General features: G+C 51.9%; 1 pseudogene; it reads right to left on the bottom strand.

Annotated features, from left to right (window-relative positions):
- Nucleotides 1-11,063: 11,063 nt before the first annotated feature.
- LOC115862553 (transmembrane protein 25 pseudogene) lies at nucleotides 11,064-12,169 on the bottom strand (annotated as a pseudogene).
- Nucleotides 12,170-19,420: the final 7,251 nt, after the last annotated feature.

Genomic DNA, 19,420 nt, shown 5'->3' with positions numbered 1-19,420 from the left:
GGATGCTGGACCATCATGTGCCGGCTGCTGCCACGGTCTTGCCCTCCTTTTGGCTTCAGTTTCCTCATCTGTTGAAGGAGGACATACTGCCTTGGAGTCATAGACTCTCTCAACCTCATTCACACATGCTTCGCTCCTGTATGTCCTTGGGAGTGCTGGTATTTTTTAACTAGTTCGGTGAGGTGGGCTAACTGTCTATCTCCAAGGCCGACAGAGCCCAAGGGTTTGGAAACCAACTGGGTCGGCAGCCAGTGCTCTCTGCCTAGAGCCCCTCTCCAGGTGGCTCTTCACCCCTCACAGCTTCTGGACAGTTACTAACCTTAAATCTGGATCTCTGTTGTTTCTCCTCCTGAGGCCAAACACTACTTCCTGCTGCCCCGTGGCTGCAGCTGAGGTTGTGGCCTCTTGCTGTTTCCCTACTCCTTGTTTTAAGAGTGTAGGAACTCAAGTTCCGTACACAATACTGGGAGCTTTCCTTCCTGGGCAAGAAGGGGACCTGGGCTGGGAGTTGGGGAGGGGGAGGGCAGGGATTCCCAACTGCCGGCTTTTCTTGGGGGAAAGGATGCAGCTATCCACGCCTGGGAACCTGTCCTGGACCCCTGACCTGTGTTGATATACAGGGATACAGCGGCAAGTCTAGGAGTTGAATCCTGTCCAGGAGTCAAGACCTGATCCATCTAGTTGCTGTGTGATCCCAGACTGTCTCCATTTACCTTCTCTGGGAGGGAGGTAATGTCTGCTGGGCACCTAGATAAGATCTATTTAATACTTAGCCAGCTGTGTGAAGTAGGGATTTTGGAAGTGACTTGCCGCAGGAGTAGAGAAGCACTGAGATGGAAAACAGCTCTCCACTGGTGGATGCTGTCAGGTTGGGAAGGCAGGTGGGGGCTTCCAGGTGCTTTCTCCTTCCCTCAACTAGGGGAGTCTCCTTGGCTGGTGTGGGACACAGGCTTTCTTTTCACAACCTGTCAACATTTGGGGTCTTCCTCTACCTGGGGCTTCCCGTGCTTGGGGGGTGGGGGCTGCTGCTTGACCTACCCTGAGCTAAACTTCAGCGTCCGCCTCTCCCTCAGGCCCTGGGGCGTCTCCCCACCAACCTCCAGGTTGCCAGCGTTGGGCCCAGCCTCTTTAGCGGACAAGATTCAGGCCCTGGCCCTTACCCACCTCCACTCCCATCACCAGTTCAGTTCCTTGCTGAAGCCCCCGCCCCCTGCTTCAGCCCCGCCCTATTCCTGAGGCCCTCACTCCTACAAGCCCCGCCCCATGCCTTAGGCCCCGCCCGCTCCACCCTTTTCAGCCGGGGTCGGGGGTGGGGAGCGGGGTGTGCGTCTTTCGTGGCAAATGCATGCCGGAAGTAAGGGAGCCTAGCCTTGAGGCCGCGGGAGCCGGAGGCCGCGGGAGCCTGCGCAGGCGCAGTGTGTGCCAAGAGTCCGCAGTGGCAGGAACCTCGAGGCAGTGTCTTGCGCTTCCAGAACCTGCCTGCGCGCATGCGCTAGGGAGCTCGCCTGGGCTTGCCAGAGCCTGTGTTGGGTGTTTGACAGAGTCCTGAGGAGGCCTATTAAGTGGGTCAGACCCAGGCTAAGAGGACAACCCAGGGAGGTCAGAGAGCTTCAGAAGTCGAGAAAGATTCTATGGGGCAGGACATGGACAGGCTGCAGCCAAGGGAAATAGGGGCCTGTGGGAGCTCAGAGGAAGGCGGGCCATGGTTTCACAGAGGAGAGGAACCTGGAGCTGGCTCTTGAAGGATGAGTAGGAGTTCAGCAGAATGACAGAGAGGGGCCATTCCAGGCAGAGAACATTCCTCGAGGAGGCCTTAGGGAACATTCCTGAATGGGATGTAGAGAGACAGATGGACTGAGTCAAAGGTAAGTGGCAATGCAGAGTCAGCCACGCCCTCGTTCGGTCAGCAATCATCTCCTGCCACATTGCTAGCAGACACACAGGGGCCCTGACAATGACAACGTCAGGTGGTAGGTGAGGCATGCCCAGTGTACCTGCACAGCAGCACATGTTCCGAGAGGGCTCCTGGTTGCCCAGCCCTGGGCTGGCTGGCCTCTGCTGGGGATCCTGAGATTTAGCCTGGGTGCTGGCTCTGGACAGCTCCTGTTCTGGTGGGTGAGCCAGACTGGGACACTGGGGGTCACAGCCCAGAGTGGTCAGTGACTGAACAAGCAGCAGAGGCTGGGGGTGCTCAGATGACCCTGGATGGAGGGACCCAGGAAATCTTCATGGATTGGGCAGCTCCCTGTTCATTTTATTAAAAATTATCACCACCACCGCCGCCACCAAGATACTTTTTTTTTTTTGGCCATGCGGCATGAGGGATCTTAGTTCCCCGACCAGGGATCGAACCCACGCCACCTGCAGTGGAAGCGCGGAGTCATAACCACTGGACCGCCAGGGAAGTCCCGCCAAGATACTTTTGTGAAATATAACAAATACCACAATATAACATATAATTGTGAAATATAACATTCAGAAAAGTGCATAAAACATAAATTGTACAGTTAATAAGCTGTTGTGAAACACCCATGCCTCCCATGATAAGACATACATTAGCAACACCCCAGAATTCCCCCCACCCCCTTTCTGTCATGTGCACCCTCCTGATCACAACTCCTCTTCCCCTAGCTAGGAACACTATTCTTTCTTTTACAGTAATAATTCCTTGCTTTTCTTTAACTTTCTAGTTTTATGTCACTCAATGAAATAGTTTTATCTCTTTTTGAATTTGATATAAATGGAATCATACAATATGTTTTCTGTTGCGTCTGGTTTCTTTTGTTCAACCTTGTGTCTGTGAGATTCTTCCACGTTCTGTTTATTTGTAGTTGACTCATTTTTATTGCTGCATAGTATTCATTGTATGACCATCCCACAGGTAGTTAGTTCATGCATTGCACTGTTGATGGACATTGGGTTGTTAGCAGTTTGGAGCTGTACTGTATAATGCTGTGAACATTCTTACGTGTGTGTGTGTGTGTGTGTGTGTGTGTGAACAAATGCTTTTTTTTTTTAAATTTATTTTTGGTTGCGTTGGGTCTTTGTGCGTGGGCTTTCTCTAGTTGCGGCGAGCAGGGGCTTCTCTTCATTGCAGTGCGCGGGCTTCTCATTGCGGGGGCTTCTCTTGTTGCAGAGCACGGGCTCTAGGCACGCAGGCTTCAGTAGTTGTGGCTCCTGGGCTCTGGAGCGTAGGCTCAGTAGTTGTGGTGCACGGGCTTAGTTGCTCCATGGCATGTGGGATCTTCCCAGACCAGGGATCGAACATGTGTACCCTGCATTGGCAGGCAGATCCTTGTCCACTGCGCCACCAGGGAAGCCCAATGCTTACATTTCTGTTGGGATATACCTGGAAGGAGAATTGGAGAATTCCTGGACATGGGCAAGAGTATGTTCAGGTTTGGTCAATACTGCCTAATTAGTTTCCTATGAATGCTGTAACAAATTACCACAAACCTAGTGGATTAACACAGCATAAATGTATTCTCTCACAGTTCTGGAGTCCAGAAGTCTAAAATTAGTTTCACTGGGCTGAAGTCAAGGTGTTGGCAGGCCCGTACTCCCCTTGGAGGCTCCACGTGAGAATTTGTTCCTTGCCTACTCTGGCTTCTGGTGGCTGCCAGTATCCCTTGGTCTGTGGCTGCATTACTCCAATTTCTGCCTCTGTAGTTACATTGCCTCCTCTCTGTCAGTGTCAGATCTCCCTTTGCCTCTCTTATAAGGATACTTGTGATTGCACTTAGGGCTCACTCGAATAATCCAGAATAGTCTCCTCATCTCAGAATCTGTAATCACATCTGCAAAGTTCTTTTTGTCACATAAAATAACATTCACAGATTCCAGACGTTAAGCCACGGACTTTTTTTTTTTTTTTTGGCTGTGCTGCATGGCTTGCGAGATCTTAGTTCCCTGACCAGGGATTGAACCCGTGCCCCCTGCAGTGAAAGGGCAAAGTCCTAACCACTGCCGGGGAATTTCCTTGGGGGACGTTTTTCAGCCTACTACACTGACAAATTTCTTTTCTAAATTGTTTATACCGATTTACTGTCCCACCAGCACTGAGTGAGAGTTCTCTTTGCCTCACATCCTTGCCAACACCTGGTATTGTCAGACACTTTTAATTTTGTGGTAGGATACCATTGTGGTTTATCTTCCTTCTCCCTCATGATTAGTTTCTGCTCACTCTTGAATGAGGAGTAGGAGATCTTCGGGTGGAAAGAATGGGCAAGGGTATTCCAGACAGGTGGAATACCGTGTATGAAAGGTCTCAGGAAACATTTGTTTAAACTGAGTAAGAGGTTGCTTTTTTTTTTTAAGCATTACGTTATTAAAAGTAAAGAGTATGCAGAGAGAGAAATGGAACAAAGTCAAGGGTAAATAAGATGGTCCAATATGAGGCTCTGGTTGGGCAGGGAAGGGAGAGGAGCCAGGAAGGGGTCTGGCCAAACTGGCAGAAAACAGAAGGCTGAAGGGAGTGGAGCTCTCTCTATGAGCTGATGCCACAGGTGTGATGGCAGCGGAGGCCTGCCAGCCCTGGAAGTCAGGTTCCGGGGTCAGAGCGCAGGATACTGGATTTTGAACATGGAAGACAGTACTGGGTTGTGGTTTAAACCAGGGATTTTAAAATTTTATTTATTTTTTTAATTGAAGTACAGTTGATTTACAATGTTGTGTTAATTTCTGCTGTACGGCAAAGTGATTCAGTTATACATATACATTCTTTTTTATATTCTTTTCCACTATAGTTTATCACAGGATATTGAATGTAGTTCCGTGTTCCATACAGTAAGGCCTTGTTGTTTATCCATTCTATACATAATACTTTTATCTGCTAACCCAAAACTCCCAATCCTCCCCTCTCCCACCGACCCCCGCTTGGCAACCACAAGTCTGTTCTCTATGTCTATGAGTCTGTTCTGTAAAACCAGGGATTTTTAATTTGGGACCCAGAGAGCCCCGTGTTACAATCCTGGCTCTGCCCCTTTACTGAATGTTACCCATGACTTTTCTCCTTCCCTCACCCCCAAATCATTCAACAATCATTTACCAGGGTATACTTCTAGCTACTAGAGGATGGGTCAGCTCCAATCCCTCTCTTGCCATGCTCTGGCTTTGTGGGGGATGTGATCACTGAGGGATGTGATCACTGTGGGAACTCAGATGAGGCAGACACCAACTCTAATCTGGCTTCACAGAACCCAGGCTTCCTTGAGCCTTAGGTCCCCGGGTTCTATCACCCTCTGTTCCACTTCCTCATTGACATCTGTTGACTCCTTGCCTTCTCCCCCTCATTCCTGAAGACTGTAGCACATCCTCACAGACTTCCTGTCCACCCCAGCCCCCGCCGTTCTGCTGGGATACTTAACCTCCGTGTGGTGACCCATCCTTCTAGTTATCGAGCGTCTTAGTCTCTTTCCACCTCATCCTTGGTGACCTTCCTCCCACACCAGCCGTCCACTCCCATGACCACACTTAGTCATGACCCGGAAGGGCAGTGCACACAGTGAACATTTACTGAGCACTTATACCACATGCCAGGCACTGTGCCAAACGGTTTACATGTTTACCCGTCCCCGAAACCTGTAGGCTTGGTATTTAAAGACGAGGATACACACTCAGGAAGGTGAAGTCACTTCCCTGGGTGACACATTTAGTAAAGTGGCAAAGCCAAGATTGTAACAGAGCACTCTCTGGGTCCCAAATTAAAAATCCCTGGTTTTAACCACAACCCAGTACTGTCTTCCATGTTCAAAATCCAGTATCCTGCGCTCTGATCCCAGCACCTTCCTTCCAGGCCTGGCAGGCCTCCGCTGCCATCACACCTGTAGCATCAGCTCATAGAGAGAGCTCCACTCCCTTGACCCCTCTGTTTTCTGCCAGTTGGCCAGACCCCTCCTGGCTCCTCTCCCTTCCCTGCCCAGCCAGAGCCTCACATTGGACCATCTGATCTCTCTGGCTAGCTCTCTAATAGTCAGGGTCTCGGCGGGAAGCAGAGGGCACCACAGCTGGGATTTCAAAGATCATTTAATGAAGGGACTTTTTGCTCAGAGTGTGGGTCAGGTTGAGAGAACCAACAAGGGAGGTGAAGACAGCGGGAAGTTGGGACCACTCTGAGGTCTGCAGGGGTCAGGAGAGGAAATGATATTACTGGAGCCCGGTGAGACCGTGGAACATACCTGAGCAGCGTCAGCATTGTGGAGGGTGCAGCCACTCTCAGAACTACGGTACTCTGACTTCCCTGGCGGTCCAGTTGTTAAGACTCCGTGCGTCCAATGCAGGGAGCGCAGGTTTTGTCCCTGGTCAGGGAACTAAGATCCGCGTGCCACATGGCTCCCCCCAACCCCCCGCCAAAAAAGAAAAGGGACAAAAAACCATGGTAGTGGGAATTCCTTGGTGGTCCAGTGGTTAGGATTCCGTGCTTCCACTGCCAGGGGCCCAGGTTCGATCCCTAGTTGGGGAACTAAGATCCTGCAAGCCACGTGGCATGACCAAGAAACAAACAAACAAACCACGGTACTGATCCAGAGCTGGGAGTAGGAGGTGACATATCCAGAATGACCCAGTTAGAAGTCAGAGGGCAAGGCAGCCTGGATGATGCTGTTCATACGGGCAGAGAAGGGTGGAGGTGGGCCTGGAGGGCAAATGGAAAATGGGCAGCGCGCTCTGGGTTCCTGTACACCCTGCCTCTGCCTCATCTATCAGCACATCCCTAACCCTGGTTCAGGTGGCTGAGATTGGCTCAGACAAGAATGGTGACAAAGTGGTACATATAGGTGCCACTCTGACTTCTTGGTCAACCCCCTGTCAGTCACCACACTCCCACGAACATCCCCCAACCCTACCCTTTCATTCTCAACAAATAAAACTAAGGCTAATCAGTCATTAATTTCTTTCAGCTTCCTATACACACCTATAGGAATTCACACCCACCTTTACTTCCCTTCTCCAGGCTCTTTTCTCGTCCAGCCTCTCCACCCATGCATCGCCTATCATTATGACTCCCAGAATATTACTCCTTCATTCTTCCCTTCTCTGTTTCAACAGTGCTTCCTTCTCGCTCCTTCTTCTTAGCCTATAAATATATGCAAATTTCTACCACTTTAACAACTAACAAGGACTTTGCTGGTGGTCCAGTGGGTAAGGCTCTGGGCTCCCAATACAGGAGCCCTGAGTTCCATCCCTGGTCAGGGAACTAGATCCCACACGCTGCACCTAAAGATCCCGCGTGCTGCAACTAAGACCCGGTGCAGCCTAAATAAAAAAACAAAAACAAGAACAAAAAACCTCTACCTCCCTTTACTCTGTGCCCCCTCTAGTGCCTGCCCTTTGTCTTTCTCCTCATCCCACCCAAAATTTCTTGAAAATAAGTATGAATTAGGGTTCTTTGGCTGCAAGCAACAGAGACTGACTTGCTAACTTAAGCAAGCAAGGAATTTATTACAAGGAAATAAAGGTGGCACACACAGTGGAAGGAAAGACCGAAGAACCCGGCTTCAGAAAAGACTGGAGCCAGGGCAGGGGCGGGAATCGAGAGAGCAGGAAGGAATGGCGGTTTCCTCAGGGCCCTGGCTGCTGCGTGAATCAGCTCCAACCAGGTTCAGGCGTCTTGTCACGTAAGCTCACAATTCAAATTCCAGGGAGAGCTTCTGATTGGTGCAGTTTGAGTCATGTGACCTCCCTTTGGCCTGTGGACAGCTGGGCACCCTGGCGGACAGAGTCTCATGGAATCGTACGTATCTGGTAGGCCATGGGTGGTTACTCAGAGAAAAATCAGGGAGCTGTCATAGACGGTGGGGAAATGGCTTCTGGGCAGGCAGAAACAATAGATGTCCGTGCACTCCTGCTCGTCAGTCAGCCCCAGCCTTCATCTCCCATCTGAGTCCTCAACTCACCGAAACCATTTGCACCGAGCTTGTTAATGACCTTCTCTTGCCAAATCCAAGGACATTTTTCAGTCTTTATCTGCAGTTTTTAACTCCATTGACCAGTGCCTCTCTTTTGAAAATCTTTCCTCCCTTGGCTTCTGCATAACAAATCAACCCAAGACTTAACATCTTAAAATAACAAACATTTATTATCTCATAGTTTCTGCAGGTCAGAAATCCATGAGCAGCCTAGCTGAGGGGTTGTGGTCTCTTCTGAAGGCTTGGGTTGTGTGTGTGTGTGGATGGATAGCATGACCTAGTTTCCCCCAGGGTGAGTGATCCAGTAGAGGGAGAGAGAGAGAGAGAGAGAGAGAGAGACAGAGGGAGAGAGGGAGAGAGAGAGGGAGGAAGGAGAGAGACAGGAGAGATGGGGAAAAAGAAAGACATGCACTACACAGGCAAGGAAGCTGTGGTGTTTTTTGTTTTGGTTTTTTTTGGCTTGCAGGATCTTACTTCCCCAACCAGGGATTGAACCCTGGGCCCTCGGCAGTGAGAGCATGGAGTCCTAACCACTGGATTGCCAGGGAATTCCCAGTGTGGTCCTTTTTATAACCTAATCTTGGAAGTGACATCCCATCACTTCTGCCATATTCTATTTGTTAGAAGTGAGTCACTAGGTCCAGCCCACAATGGGGAAGGGATCACACAAGCACATGAGTATCAGGAGGCAGGGTCACCGGGGGCCTCGTAGGGGCTGCCTACCTCGGCTTCCATAACACAGCACATTCATGGTTCTCCTTCCTCCCTGGCAGCTTCTCTGGTCCTTGTAGGGGCTCCTCTTACTCTGCCCTGCCTTTGAAATGTGGCTCTTCCCCTGTGCTCCTTCCTTGGCCCATAGCTCTCTCATTCTTCATATTCTTCCTGAGAAATGTCCTCCACCCTCATGGTTTTAGCTATCACCTGTATGCTGATGATGCCCAAATCTTCAGTGCAGACCTGTCTCCATGATACTGCACATAAATACGTCCAAATATTGACTGCAGAGCCAATATAAACTCTTGGACCCAGGGCATGTCCCATGAGCACTGTAGACATAAGAAGTTCCATAACGTGACTTGCCTGGTGGTGCAGTGGTTAAGAATCCGCCTGCCAAAGCAGGGGACACGGGTTTGAGCCCTGGTCTGGGAAGATCCCACACGCCGTGGAGCAACTAAGCCTGCGTGCCACAACTACTGAGCCTGCGCTGTAGAGCCCGTGAGCCACAACTACTGAGCCCGCGTGCCACAACTACTGAAGCCCACGCGCATAGAGCCCATGCTCTGCAACGAGAAGCCACTGCAATGAGAAGCCTGTGCTCCGCAATGAAGAATAGCCCCCGCTCGCTGCAACTAGAGAAAGCCCACGCGCAGCAACAAAGACCCAACGCAGCCAAAAATAAATAAATAAATAAATTTATGTTAAAAAGAAAAGTTCCGTAAAAACTTCACTGGGGAATTCCCTGGCAGTCCAGTGATTAGGACTCTTTGCTTTCACTGCTGAGGGCCCAGGTTCAGTCCCTGGTTGGGGAACTAGGATCCCGCAAGCCTCATAGCGCAGCCAAAAACAAACACAACAACAACAAAAGAACTTCATTGACTAAGTTCTGTGCCGCCTCCTATTTTCTCCCAGCTCAGCAAACGGGACCTCCACCTACCCTGGCATCCAGCTGAGGAGCGTGCCCTTGACACCACTCTCTCCCTTACCCTCATATCCAAATGTAAAGCCTTGCTGACTGGATTTTCCTCAAGGTTTTTCCAGCCTGTGCCCTCCTCTGTGTCCCTGACACCAACATCGTAATACTGGCTTTTAGTACCTCTTGCCTAGGCTATTGCAACAGCTTCCTGATTTCTCTGGCCCCCACTCAAAAATGCAAAACTGCCCTTGATGAAACCCCCATGGCCTCTGAGATCAAAAGATGCTTAATGACTGGGCCCCATCCAGCCTCTCCAGCAGCATCTTCCTCTCACAGCTTGTGCTCTAGCAACCCGCCCGCCTGTCTGCACACACCCTGCTCTTCCTCATGTGTTCGTTTTTTTCTGTTCATACTGTCCTCTCTGAGTTTAATGCCCCCTGCAATTTCGGGAGAATGATTTCCCCTTGAAAACTCAAGAGAATTTGAGCTCTTGACAGCAGGAGTTATATCCTCTCCTGCTTTGCATCCCCAGCGCCTTCCGTGGAAGTCACGCTTATGTAGGTGCCTCAGCTTGTGTATGGAATGGATGAATGTATAAGCTGGAGATTTACAGTAGCATAGGGTATGGGAGCTGGTTCTTTTTTTTTTTTTTTCACTCAGTCAAGTTTATTGAGAATCTACCACGTGCTCAGCACTGTCCTTGGCAGTGACGTGAGAAAAATTACAAAACAAGATATCAAGAAGGGAAAAATACACTTTGCACTCTGTTAATTTGCAATCTTTTCCACGTTGCTTTTCAAAAGTGTTCTCGGGTTGTTTGGGGATGTGATCTCCCTGCTTTTTCCATGTCCCCCTAAGGTTTCCAGCACTCTCAAGTTATGTGCCACTATGGCCATCCCCTAAAGAGCAGGGGATGGGACAGGAAGAACAGCTTCCTGCTGATGGGGTAGTCAGGGCTGGGGTCCTATAGCGGGGTAGATACTTTCAGCAGGAACCCGTCAACCCCGAGGGCTCAGGGCACTCACAGTGAATCATGAAAAGGCCAGACTTGGGGAAGCCCCAGACAGGGCCTTGGGGCCCTTGCTCACCCCCTCCCCAGAAGACGTGCTTAAAGTGCTAACACTGTAAGAAAACAAGGTATAGCTACATGCAGGCCTGGACACACCAGACTTCTCACCTCCCATTCTTCCCCTTTCTTGTGCTAACACCAGGCGCTGGCACCACCAGGGCCCAGGCCAGAGGGGAAGTCTAGTGCCAAGTGGAGAAGGTCCAATGTATAACCTGTGATGCCCAAGGGGGGCTGGGGCAGAGAGGTGTGCAGCAAAGGGTACTGGTTTGTGCTTGGCCGGCGCTGCTGGGCCAGAGGTGAGTTCCTGTGCAAAGGGCAGGCTGGTTCTCTACAGCTAGCAGGGTCCTAAATTTTCCCTGAGGGAACAAAGCTGCATAGCATGGGAAGGAGATCCAGGACGTGCAGGGCCCTCCCAACCAGGCATGCCCCCGGTGCTGAGGAGTACCGGTGTGGGGCAGAGCTGCCCCAAGCCGACAGGCCATGCCACGCTTAGATGCTGGATGACCTCCAGGCACACCTGGACAGAGAGCCCCATCCGCCTGGGCACAGGCAATCATGCAGGCCCTCAACCAGAGTTGGAACAAGGGCTTAGGTCCAGCTGGCAGCCTTGCCAAGGATACCAGTGACCCAGAGGACAAGCAAAAGTGGCAGTGGCGTGGGCTCTTCCCGTTGGCAATGTGGCCAGGCCTTGGAGGAGGACCGGGAGGGTGCCCATGGGCCAAGAAGGAACCCTCTGTCTTGGCCTCAGCTCAGAGCCAGATCTCATCACTGCTCACACTGGACACCCGATAAATGTAGCCCAGCATTGGGAGACGGATGAAACCTCGGCTGCTGAGGAGGCCGCCGGGCTCCGGATCCAGAAACCCTGGCTGGCTGTTGTCCTGAGCCATCTGCTGGTCTGCTGGTTTCCCTCTGGAGTCTGGAGTGAGGTCACTGAGCTGCAGGTGGGACGGGAGGGACATGTTCTCCCGCGGCAGGCGCACGTTGTTGAATTTCAGGTTGTTGGAGTCACTAGGGATCAGGGATGGGCGCCGGGAGGGGCCTGCGGCCGGAAGCGAGGCGCTGGTGACACCCACATCGTCGGTGGCCACCAAGGAGAGATTGTGTGTCAGGCTGCGGAGCTGCAGCTGCACGGTGTGTTTGGTGAGCCACGGGTAGTTCTGGGCAGCCAGCACCAGGAGGTCAGAGGCATTGACAGTCACCGGCCCATCCTGGTCGATCCAGGTCACGTTGGCAGGCGGGTTTGCACGCGCCAGGGCAAAAAGGACGACCAGGAGGCCCGGGCCTTGAGCTTCCTGGTACTTGGCCCCAACCTGGGCAATCTCCAGCTTAACTGTACACCTTGCAGGCACAGAACTGAGCACTGACTCCACGGGACAAACAGGCACACACTTGCAGGTACACAGAGACAGCCAGCAAACGTGCAGCCTGCACCAGGCCCAGACACACACACACACACACACACACACACACGCATAAACACTCGGGTACACGTGCCCCTCCCCCAAAGGGACCATCCTTCTCCCGACCCCGGCTCTCTCCTGCCCGCTTTCCTCACCCCATCTACGCCCCTTTTCCTCTCCTCTGGATTTGGGCTGAAGAGGAGGGGATCCAGGAGGCGGGGGTCACAAAACATGCCCGCCCCTGCCTCTGGGAGCTGGTTCTTGAAGTCTAATAGGTTAGCCAGGGGGAGAAGAGTGGGAAGGACATTCTAGTTATAGGGAACTGCATGTACCAAGGCCAGGAGGTAAGAGGAGGCGGATGCAAGGAAGTAGTGGTGGTCCGGTGTGGTCGGAGGATAAGATGCATGGTGGGCAGGGACTGGAGGGGGAGGGGAGCCAGATATAGCAAAGGGCCTGAAAAGCTGGCTAAGGGGTTTGGCTTTTGTCCTGTTGGCAGCAGGGAGCCCTGAAAGAGTTTGAAGCAGGGACTTCATCAGAGGCATGTTGTGGAACGATCACCCCAGTGGCCAGACTGGAAACTGGGAGGCGAGGTAGGAAGCAGGTGCATCGGGCCAAGCAGGAGGTGTGGAGGCCTGAACCAGGACACTGGGGGCAGGGAAGAGAAGAGGAGATGCATTTGAGAAATATTAGGTCGAATTCTTTGAAACTGCTCTTTTGTAAAAAAAAAAAAAAAAAGCTGATTGACGATTGGTAATTTTCATATGGTTCATCTTTTTAAAAAAATAATTTTATTGTTTTTTTCAGTTGGTTTCTACATTTTATTTATTTACTTTTAAATTTTTATTTTATATTGGAGTAGAGTTGATTAATAATGTTGTGTTAGTTTCAGGTGTACAGCACAGTGATTCAGCTATACATATACATGTATCTATTCTTTTTCAAATTCTTTTCCCATTCAGGTTATTACAGAATACTGAGCAGGGTTCCCTGTGCTATACAGTAGGTCCTTGTTGGTTATCTATTTTAAATATAGCAGTGTGTACATGTCACTCTCAAACTCCCAGTCTATCCCTCCCCACCGTTTCATCTTAATATTAAGGCGGGAAATGAACTGAATTCGATTGCAAGCCCGATGTGGATATGAACGTGAGGAAGAGGCTGTCAGGCTGGGGGCCATTTTTCTTGACTTCATTGCTAGATCAGATGGAGCTGCTACTATGGGGGGAGGGATCTCAAGTGTGTGTGTGTGTGTGTGTGTGTTGGGGGGGTACGATGGGGAAGAGGCATTTCAGGTTAGACTTGTTGATTCTGAGGTGCCTTTGGGACCTCCAGGAGGTGGCTGGATATCTGGTCTGAAGCTTAGGAGAGAGGGATAAGCTGGAGACAAATTTGGGGTTACCAGCAGAGAGAAGACAGTTTGGGGTAGGGATGATTCGCTCTGGGAGAGCAGCCGAGACAGCAGGAGAACCAGAGGAGTGAACTTTCTTAGATGTAAAGAGCATTTTTAAAAGATGGTTGTGACCGTGTGCTGCAGAGAAGGCAAGTCCCATAGGACTGAAAAGCACCTATTGGATGTAGCAAGGAGGAGGCCATCTGTAAGGGGGAACGTTGATGGGGGTGGTCTGGACTGGGCTCTGGTGGGGCAGAGGCTAGGCCCTGGCCTTGACACTGTCCCTTCATCCTCAGTAATGCATGGCTCCAGCCACCAGGGGGCAGTGGCCACATGGAATCCAGGCCGGAGGGATCCACTGGGGCCAGCAAGCTTGCAGATAGATGTGGGCAGTGGGCAGGGACTGGGGGGGCGGGGGGATGGCCCACTTCAGAGGCTGTTGCCTGGTGGGGAGGGACGTTCCCACGTGAAGGGAGCAGGAATGAAGTTCCGGAAGGACAGGGGAAGGAACCCCTGTCTGTGGGGCGGCCGAGGGCAGATGAGCAATTCCCAGTCCTGTCTTGCTTGCAGTTTCCCTCTTGTGGGCCTTTGCAGGTGCAGGTGGGGTTTATTCAACCCAGTACTCCCAATGGTCATGAGGTTTGTATTTTGGACCTTGATTTTCTCTACTCTCATTACTTGATAGCCCTACTTTTCATTCTGTGTTTGAGGCATACTGAACTTTTTTCAGTCCTCACCTGCTACCATGTGAAAGTCCTTCTTCCATGGAAACGCCTTGCCCTCCACCTCCATCCTTAAGGTCTTATCTCAGGCATCACCTCCTCCTGGAAGCCCTCCCTCACTGCCCCCTCCACCTCCTCTTGGTTCCTACTGAGCACAGTTTTCCCTATCTTGAGCCTTAACGTTCTGGCGCATAATTTTTTGTTTATTTATGTATTTTTGCTCAGCTTTACTGCAGTATAATTTAAATACAGTCATTCACCCACTGTAAGTGTACAGTGTGATGGGTCTTCACACACACAGGGTCATGTAACTGCCCCCAGTCATGATGCAAAACATCTCCATTACCCCCCAAAGTTCCCTCCTGTCCCTTTGCTACAGTCCCTCCTCCCAATCCCAGCTCCTTTCCACCACTGAGCTACTTTTCTGTCACTAGAGTTTCGCTCTATCTAGAATTTCGTGTAAATGGAATCCTATCGTATATAGTCTCCTGTGACAAGCCTTGTTCACTTTGCTTTTCGGGTTCATCTGCGTTGCTGAGTGTGTCAGTAACTGCGTATTTCTTGTCTTTTTCCTCCCCACAACAGGATCTCTGTGAGGGTCACCTTTGTGTTTTCAGCTCATAGCACGGTCCTAGCGCAGACTAGCACTCAGTGAATGTTTCTTAAATGGGACTGAATCATACGCTCTGGGAGAGACAACCTAGAAGAGCTTCTTGATCCTTGGAAGTGCATAACGCTAGGCCCATCTGCAAGATGTCCGGTGGCCTTCACGTCGCTCTCCAGCCGCTCTTCCATTTGCCCTGGCCATTTCTAGCCAGCAGGCCCTCGCTCCTCTGCTCCTTTCTAAGCTTCTTCCTCTACCTGGTCCTTGGTTCTCCACTCCTACCCGCCCTTCTGGCCTTTGGAAACCTCTGTACCACGGAGCCCTCACCTCCTTGAGTCTGCCAGCTCCTCCTACCACCGCCTCCTGGACCCTCCCCCTGCCGCTGCCTCCACACCTCGGGCTGGCTCTGGGTACCATTCTCTGTGCCCCAGGAGCCCTTCTCTCTGAGCTCCTTTTGGGATGCTGGAGGCAGCTCTCTGCCCCATCCCGGGATGCTGAGTTATGATTTCTCTTCCCTCCTCTCTTCTGCTTCCTGCCATCCCCCTTCATGCCCCACTCAAACACCTTCCCATGGGAGGACCTTGGGGGAATCTCTAAATTTTGTACTGGCCAGAAAAACCTCTATCTCTCTGATTTCTTTCCCTCTCCTCCTTCCCTCCATCTCTCATCTCTTTTCTCCTCTCCCCAGTCTGGGTCCCTCTTCTTGACACCCTTAGCCCACTCTCTTGTCGCTGGTCTCCTGTCCGCCCCACTTACCTCCTTTCTCCTCCAGTCTCCCCTCCGTTTTCTCCATCCATTTACCTGCTGTCCCTGTGCTCCGCCTTTCTCATCCACTGTCTCCTGTCTGTCTCTGTCCCCACGGCCTCCTTCCTTCCTTCCCGAGGTCCCATTCCACTTCTACTTCTCTTTTTCCCCCCCTTCTTCTTGTGCCACTTCTTTGCTCCTTCTCTCAGTTTCCGTCCCCCACCCCCTGTGCTTCCGTTTCCCATATCTTACCCCCTTTACCCTCAGGGGTGTAAGGGAGACCCAAGACTTGTGAGCCAGGCACAAAGACACACACACACACACACACACACACTCTTCAGAGGAATCCACACTTCTGGAATCAGGGCTCTTTCAGAAGCAGGGAGAGCATGCACGTTTTCCCAGCATTGCGTGCCGTGTCCCGCATACATCTTCGAACGTGCCTGGTGGCTGCCTCAACCCTCCCAGGGTTATGACTCAGGGCTGGGTGGAGCCCTCGAGAGCGTTTAGGACAACCTGCCCCCAGGGCTGTCCTCCTGCATCTGCTTCTGGTACATGAGGAATGTCAGCTCCTGCTTGATACAGATATTCTGGATAATTAGGGGATACCTATCACATGCGGGCCACTCAGCATCCTGTCTAGGGAGCGTCTGAAATGGATGGACTTCCCACGTAGCAAATCAATAGTTTTGGGTCCTTAACACCGGTACTAGTGTCCTTAGTGCGTATTCATCATACACATAATTATTACATACTTGGTCATTCTTAGAAGGGATGAGCCCTCACCGCATGCCGTCCTTTTAGGTGCTGGGGGGCGAGGCAGAGCATAGCCCATCCTTGGCCTTGGCCCCAGCCCTGGCCTGGCACCTCCCTTCTGGCAGTCACCCTCTGTCTGTTGTGCACACACACACCGGGGTCTGTTGGGTAGTTCATTGCAGGGTCCGTGTTCCTCCTTGCTCCTTCCAGGGTGGGCCATTCCTGTGTTGTCATTACACACACACCTTTTTGGGGGGTTTCCTTCTTACTAGCGGGACCCATGTGCCTTTGTCTGCAAACGGAGTGGGAGTTTCTTACAGTAACTTGTGTTATACTCATGCTGTGGGTCTCCAGGATCTGCTCATGGGCCTCTCTCACGTTGACACCAGGGAGGCCCATTAGGTCGTGCGCCTGCTTTATGGGCACAGGCCATACAGTACTCCCTGCGTTCATCTGCGCTGTGCATACACAGTGTGGATTCTGGCAAGCTGCTTGGTATGTGGTTCCTCCATCCATGCCCTGTAGTTCTTGTGTGCCTAGTTTGTGTGCAGGTGGGGCAGGCATTTCCTGTATTTATCCGTGTCCTGCACAGTCAGTGTGGGTGGGGCCTGAGGGCCTGAGGGCCTGTGATGTGTAGGAGGTATTAAGTGGTTCCACGTCTCTTGTGCACGGCTGCGAAAGTCCCTGTACCTACTTTGTATGCACATGGGGTAAGTATTTCTTGCATTTATTTGTTTTGTGCACACACTGTGGGTCCCAAGAGGCTGCTGCGCACACGGGGTAGTAGGTACTTCCGTGTCTGTTAAGAACGCTGCACGGTCCCGTGTACTTACTTTGTACGCCCGCGGGGTGGGTGTTTCCTGTATTTATTTCTGTTACGCACTTGCATTGTAGGTCCCGGGAACCCTCTCGGTACGGTACACGTGGGCAGTTGGTGATTCTCATGTTTCTCTCACGCACCCAACGCGACGATCCTGTGTGCCCATTCAGTCGGCACGGGGCAGCCGGATGACGGGTAACAAAGCGACAGGCAGTTGCTGAGCCCAGACCGAGCGGCGCGCCCGCGCCCTCCTCCCCCAAACCCCTTCCTGGTCTGGGTACCACTCGCAGCCCCATCCTCTGCCCTGCACCGCAGCGCCCCCGCCGGCCGGGGCCGGCGGCCACGTGTCCTCCTCAGACTCGGAGACGACTTTGCCCGGGGCCCAGGGTCCCTTCCCCTTCAGCCTCCCTTTCCTTGCTCTCCCTCCCCAGCCTTACTGTGTCGGGCACAGGGGAGGTGTTCAGTGACCGTGTCCTGCCCTCCTTGCTTCCCTCCCCTCCCTGCTATTTTTGTCTCCCCCAACCTGCTCTCCTGTTCTCTCCCCCTCCGCTCCCCTAGACCCCCTTGTTCCTCTCCTGGTCTCTGCTCTCACCCCAGCCTGCACTTTCTGCTTTCCCTAGGCTCTGCCTCTTTGTCCCCCACCCTGCCACACACACCTTTTCCAGTCTCATTCTGTATTTCGGACTCTCCATTTATCTCTTGGTGTCTCTGTCTTGTACCTCCCTAAGGATTTCTGTCCACCAGGGCGCCTCTTCCAGTGTCTGTCTGTCTCCATCGACCATATCTCTCTCTGTCTCTTTAGATGTCTCCTCTGTCTCTTGCAGTCTCTGTCCAGGTCTCTGTATCTCTGTGTTTCTCTGCGTCATCACTTTGCCTCTGTAAATCTCTGTCTTTGCTTTCTGTCTCTCACTGTCTGTATTTCTTCTTGTCTCTTTTTCCGTCTTGGCCTCTGTGTCTCTCTTTGCACAGTTCTTGCTTTCTGTCTCTTAGGTTCCCTCTCGGAATCCCTATGTTTCTGTCTACATCTCACGAGTCATCTATCTCCTTGCCTCTGCCCCTCTCTCTCTGTGCCTCTCTCTCTTTCTCTGTCTCAGTCTCTGTATCTTTTGGTCTCTGTCAGTGTCTTTCTGGCTTTGCCTCTCTTGGGCTCTTTCTTCATATCTCTCTGACTCTGCATGTCTCTCTTATCTCCGTGTCTATCTCTCTGTGCCTGTCTCTGTCTCTGTGTCTTCCTATCTCTCTATCTCTCCAGCTCTGTCTTGCCTCTTCCTCCCTCTTTCTCTGAGTGTGGCTCTTTCTCCTATCTCTGGTTCTTGCATGTCTCTCTCTCTTATCTGTGTCTCTGTCTCTCTCTCTCTGTGACTATTCACATCTGCTGTCTGTCTGCTTCTTTGTGGCTGTTTTTTGGCTCTTCATCTTTCTCTCTGCATGGATCTCTTCTCCTTATCTCTTTGTCTCTGAGTGTCTCTGGTTCTTAGTGCCTCTCTCTGCTTTCATGTCCCCATCTGCTCTCCCCACCTCTCTCCTCACCACCCGCCCATGCCTGTGTCTACATGTTTCTGTGTCTCTGGCATCTCTCTGCCTCTGTTAGTCTCTCCCTGCCTCCGTATCCCCTGTACTCCCACCCTCTCCTCTCTCCCTTTCTTTCCTGTATTCTGTGTCTCTGGTGTCTCTTTGAGTCTCTGGGTCTTAGGACATCTCCGTGCCTTTGAGTCCCCCTCTGTTCCCCACCCCTCTCGCTCTGTCTCTGTGTTCATATGTTTCTGTGTGTCTCTGTGTCTCTCTGACTCTATGTCTCTGTCTCTGGGCATCTCTTTGTCTCTATGAGTCTTTCCCTGCCTCTGAGTCCTCTGTGCTCCCTGCCTATTCCCTCTCCCTTTTCCCCCTTGTCTCTGTCTCTGGATGTCTCTGTGTCTCTGTGAGTCTCCTGGCCTCAGGGCACCTCCCTGCTTTTGAGTCCCCCTCTGCTCCCTGCCCCTCCCTTTCCCCTCTGTCTCCTTCTGTGTGTCTCTGTGTATCTCTGTGTGTCTCTGTAGGTCTCTGTGCTTTTCCTTGTCTCTGTGTCCCCCTCTATTCCCCACCCCTCTCCCCTCTCTCTGTTACTGCATCTCTATCTGTTTCAGCCTCTGTCTGTTTCAGCCTATCTCTGCGTGTCTCTGTCTCTGTGAATCTCTGTGTCTCTGTGAGTCTGGGGCCTCTCCCTGCCTCCGTGTCCCCTGCGCTCCCCGCCCTCTCCCTCTCCCTCTCTCCCCCCTCGCTCTCTCGCTCGCGCTCTCTCTCTGAGCATCCTTGGGCCCGGGGTTGCCATGGGGACAAGGTGGGAGCCGGGGATGGCGCGCGCCTGGGCTCGCGCCGGCAGCTCAGGCGAGGAGCAG

The sequence above is a fragment of the Globicephala melas genome, chromosome 19, assembly GCF_963455315.2.
Source record: "Globicephala melas chromosome 19, mGloMel1.2, whole genome shotgun sequence".
NCBI classification, from domain to species: Eukaryota; Metazoa; Chordata; class Mammalia; order Artiodactyla; family Delphinidae; genus Globicephala; species Globicephala melas.
This window is presented reverse-complemented; position numbering and strand designations above follow the sequence as displayed.